This window comes from Rattus norvegicus, chromosome 4 (genome assembly GCF_021556685.1).
Source record: "Rattus norvegicus strain SHRSP/BbbUtx chromosome 4, alternate assembly SHRSP_T2T, whole genome shotgun sequence".
Taxonomy (NCBI): Eukaryota; Metazoa; Chordata; class Mammalia; order Rodentia; family Muridae; genus Rattus; species Rattus norvegicus.
Window position 1 is genome coordinate 25,147,266 of NC_141537.1, and position 5,497 is coordinate 25,152,762.

A 5,497-nucleotide genomic window follows, 5' to 3' on the forward strand; every position below is an offset into this window, starting at 1 on the left:
TCATATGGCAATTTTATAGTTGTGATTCTCATGTTTTATTTATTTACTTTACAAATATATCTCCAAAGATGCATAAGAAAAGCTGAACGAACTTTATACACAGGGGTTTACCTAGAGGAAAATTGTGTAGAACTTTGAGCCAGCTTACAATGACATCTAAACCTTCTAGCAGACAATTAAAATGTTGTCATTTAAATGACACAATATTCACTTTAAAAGAAAAAAGTTGCATAGAAAAATCATTTCCTTTGTAATTTCATAGTATAATTACTTCAAGCTTATAAATATATTTTAAAGTATATTAGCTTATGATATTAAGCAATTCTGGGACAAAGAATGTATCAGCAATCACTTGTCTGATGGATGAAAGGAAATGCTTCTCCTACAAGGAATGTTATATATTCATTGAAAATGTGTTTTTAAAAAGATTAACTGTTCTGGTTCCACCACCTAGACACTTGAAGGTCTGCGAGTCAGTTCTGTGTTTGCTTCGGCACATGTGGTCAAACCAGGATGGATTCCTCTTCCTCCTCTTCCAACTTGGGTGTGAATGCCGTGAACCTTTGGTTGTAGCATTTCATCAGCATGAAGACTGAGAAGTAGTGCTTCCAGCTGCTGGTGTGGAACTTTGCTGTGAGAAGTGCATGAATAAGTGTGAGCCAAAGTCGGGCAGTCTGGCTGAGGGCTATTTTGTGAACTGCTTTGAGCACTTCATTGATACAAATCAATTCATCTTAAATTGACTAGAACAGACCAAGAAGCCCAAACCTGTCTTCACAGAAAGCCTTTCTGACTGATTTCAGCATTACCTCTTTGGGAAAGTAGTTCAAGAAATGAAAAACCTTTGATGAGATGGTTGAAGAAATGGTTGTGGGGAGGGGAAATCAATTCTAAATTTTCTTTTTCATTTTGGGACATCCTATCATCTGAGAATGATAAAAATTAATTTTTATGTAAGGGAGTTGAGGGTCATATGTACTTGGTTGTATTTTTAAAGCCAAACATTTGAAAATAATTGAGAGGTAAATAAAAATATGAGATGCATATTACTATGCATGGGATTATGCTTTCTCAAAGACCCATAACAGTTTATATAAGTTTTGTAGTGAAACTTCTTTCTATAATTGAATACTGGCAGTACATTTGGTAATACTATTTATATGGGCTCATTTCTAATATTTTTAGGGAGATCTTTGTGTTAGAAAAATTATCAGTGAGGAAATACCCTTGTACTATTTAACTGTGAGCTTTCATTCAAATTTGACTACAGGAGCTGAAAAGAATCTGGGGAGCATTCATATAATCCAGTTTTTCCCCACCCCCTTTTTCTACAATCCAGCTTTTTAGGTTGACTCTCTCCCCCAATACTGTGATTTACTACATTATCAAATTGAAAATATGGTCTCAAGGTAGAACAGGAAGCCAGTTAATCCAGAGGGCTTGAGTCATAAAGGAATATAGCTCATGAACATCATTCTTACTACCAGACATTCAAGGAAGAAGCTAACTTTGTATTATCCAGACACAAAAAATTTACAGAAGTGCCTAAAGAAATGTTAAAAATTAACAAGAGAATTTCATAAAGTCATTGTTCTCAATATCTCAGTAGTCCATTGTGTAAATGTACCACATTTTCTGTATCCATTCCTCTCTTGAGGGACACCTAGATTGTTTCTTGCCTCTGGCTATAATAAATAAGGCTGCTATGAACACAGTAGAGTATGTGTCTTTGTTATATGTTGGAGCATCACTTGGGTATATGCCCAGGAGAGGTATAGCTGGGTCCTCAGGTAATACCATGTCCAATTTTCTGAGGAACTGCCAGACTGATTTCAAGAGTGGTTATACCAGCTTGCAATCCCACCAACAATGGAGGAATGTTTCTCTTTCTCCACATCCTCAACAGCATCTGCTGTCACCTGAGTTTTTATCTTAGCCATTCTGACTGGTGTGACCTGGAAAATCAGGGTTGTTTTGATTTGCATTTCCCTATGACTAAGGATATTGAACATTTCTTTAACTGCTTCATGGCCATTCAATATTCCTCAGTTGAGAATTCTTTGTTTATCTCTATAGCCCATTTTCTAAAAGGGTTATTTGATTCTCTGGGTCTAACTTCTTGAATTCTTTGTATATATTGAATATTAGCCCTCTGTTGGATGTAGGATTGGTAAAGATCTTTTCCCAATCTGTTGGTTGCCTTTTTGTCCTAATGACAGTGCCCTTTGCCTTCAGAACTTTGCAATTTTATGAGGTCACCTTTGTCAATTTCTGATCTTAGAACATAAGCCATTGGTGTTCTGTTCAGGAAATTTCCCCCTGTGCCCATGAGTTCAAGGCTCTTCCCCACTTTCTCTTCTATTAGTTTCAGTGTATCTGGTTTTATGTGGCAGTCCAATATGGACTTGGACTTGATCTTTGTACAAGGCCATAAAAATGAATCAATTTGCATTTTTCTCCATGCTGACCTCCAGTTGAGCCAGCACCATTTGTTGAAAATGCTTTCATTTTACCACTGGATGGTTTTAGCTCCTTTGTCAAAGAACAAGTGACCATAGGTGTGTGGGTTCATTTCTGGGTCTTCAATTCTATCCATTGGTCTACCTGCCTGTCTCTGTACCAATACCATACAGTTTTTATCACTATTGCTCTGTAATTCAGCTGGAGCTTAGGGATCGTGATTTCCCCAGAAGTTCGTGAAATTCTTAGGCAAATGGATGGAACTAGAAAATATAATCCTGAGAGAGGTAACCCAATTACAAAAGAATGTACATGGCATGCACTCACTGATAAGTGGATATTAACCCAAAAGTTCAGAATACCCAAGATACAATTCACAGATCACATGAAGCTCAAGAAGAAGGAAGACCAAAGCTTGAATATTTTAAGCCTTCTTAGAAGGGGAACAAAAATACTCACAGGAGGAAATACAGAGACAAAGTGTGGAGCAGAGACTGAAAGAAAGGCCATCTAGAGACTACCCCACCTGGGGATCTATCCCATATACAGCCAACAAATCCAGACAATATTGCAGATGCCAAGATGTGCATGCTTACAAAGCCTGATATACTTGTCTCCTGAGAGGCTCTGGAAATACAGAGGTGGATTCTCACAGCCCATCACTGAACTGAGAACAGGCTCCCCAATGGAGGATTTAGAGAATGACTGAAGTAGCTGAAGAGGTTTGCAATCCCATTAGAATAACAACAATTTCAACCAACCAGATACCCCAGAGCTCCCAGGGAGTAAACCACCATCCAGAGTACACAGGGATGGACCTATGGCTCTATTGCATATGTAGCAGAGGATGGCCTTGTTGGGCATCAGTGGGAGGAGAGGCCCTTAATTCTATAAAGGCCTGCTAAAGGGGAATCCCAGGGCAGGGAGGTGGGAGGGAGTGAGTGTGTGGGTGGGGGAGTACCCTCATAGAAGTAGGGGGGATGGGATACTGGGTTTCTGGAGGGGAATTCAAAAAAAGGGATGACATTTGAAATGTAGATTAAAAATATCAAATAAAAGAAAAATAAGTTTAAATAAGCTAACAACAGTTTCAGATCAAGGTGCATGCCTGATGTTTGTCATAAATTCCATTAACTTCATTCTTTGAGTCACTGAAGTAAAAGCTTGAAAGATCCAAAAAAAATTTTGTTAACATCTACAATGGTTTAAAACAATGCCAAATATGTGTGTGTGCGTGTGTGTGTGCATGTGTGTGTGTGTAGTCATATATTTATTATATTTAAGTTCTCCTATAAATTTTTTCTCGGTTTATTATAATTGTTTCTAATTGGCTCCTAATGTAAGAAGAAATAGTATCCTTGCTTAAGTACAAATTGGATCCATTCCTCATTCTGCTAACAGCTATTAAGTACTAAGTAACAGTCTGAAAATATAAAATATCAAAATATATTAAGATAAGTGTCTTGGCATTTCTTATTCAAGTGGGAATCATTTTCCAAATTTCATTTTACCCAAAAGAAGAGAGTTAACAATTACCTTCTTGTCATAGATGCTAAATTCCAATTTGTCATAATACTGCCTGACTATAAAAATGCACACGAGCAATTACTTACGGTATTGTGCCTGTGCGTAGGTAGAAATAGAAAATGAAGTGTTGTGTGGAGCACACCCTTCTGTTCATTATCATTTCTCTAGCAGGTCAACTTGCCTCAAGCCAAAATAATTCATTTCTGCTCACCAACTTAACAATTGCCAGTACCTTGTTCCCCAACAAAAAGTTTCTTAACATGTCTGGAAATCGGAATCTATCACCTGCAAAGGTATGAACCATCCTTTTCATTAGTGTTGTAAAATTTAATGGTACTTCCAATTATAATTGGCTTTTTCCTTTTTGTCTTATTTGGGATTACATTATGTGGCTTCTGTGTATTTCACAGCTTAACTTCTCTCCAGTTGCCATAGCTCATTAAGCAGGGAATGGGATGGTAGGAAGCACCAATTAAATGGTCCCATCATTGGTCCTTTAGGCAAGATAGACATGGGGCTCCCTAAAGATTTGCCAAGCCTTAAGGTTAGTAGAACCTCTTGGTTTTCTGTTCTGTGGTATATGCAACATTTCCTGTTGTCCTTGACAATTCTTTCTTAAGTAAACATTGCAAGACTTTTGTGTAATTGCAAAAAACAGAACAGAACAGAATTAATAGTAAAGCAAAAATTCACACTGGGGAAAAAATAACACGATGAATACATGACATATATTTCCTTTTAATGGCCAGGTAAAATATGTGTTTTAAAGTGCATGTATCATATACAGAAGCTTTGGCCATATTTTCAGCTCTAGAAATGTATTCTAAAAGAGAAATTTCAACAATTAAATCCTGTTTTATTATTGTGTCTGTTTTTATTATTAAATAACAGGTTGTTTATATTTTGCTTATTTAAAAAGAAGCCTTTACAGTTAGAAAGGAGTTTTTTCTGGTCTAGACACTTTCTGTCAAGCATGGTATTGCATTCATAGCCACTTAAAAATGAAAAGGCAAAGACAGACAAAAATAGAGGAAAATTGTGTATTCACAGTTTATAGAATAGGCATAGAAAGCATTCTTTGAAAGGTATGCCAATAGCTATCAGAACCATGCAGGATAAAGACTGAAGTAGACAAATAAAAATTGTATACCAGGAATAAACTGAACTTTTAAAATAGAATTAAAACCATTCATGGAAGAATTCAATACAAAGTCCATATATAACAATGATGATAAAATACTGCTAACAGCACTTAGTGAGCCTTCAAGTAAGTGGAAATGACCCTTGTATAAACAACCCATGTGTTTAATATTCCATTATATTTTCTTGCCCCCTCTCATCAAATTATCCAAAGTTGGTCTACTTTCCTAAAATCCCAAGCTATTGTGGTTAGTTACAGAATCCTTTCGATCACTTGTTATTTGAGAAACACAGGACTGGGGACCATTTTCATCATAAAGTTATTCATAGGAGCCTTGCTTCTCCTCAGCTGTCACCTTTTTAATATGTT

General features: G+C 36.6%; 1 pseudogene; it reads left to right on the forward strand.

The window, feature by feature from the left end:
* The first annotated feature begins 513 nt into the window (after positions 1-513).
* LOC103692044 (mitochondrial import inner membrane translocase subunit Tim8 A pseudogene) lies at positions 514-797 on the forward strand (annotated as a pseudogene).
* The last annotated feature ends 4,700 nt before the right edge of the window (positions 798-5,497 follow it).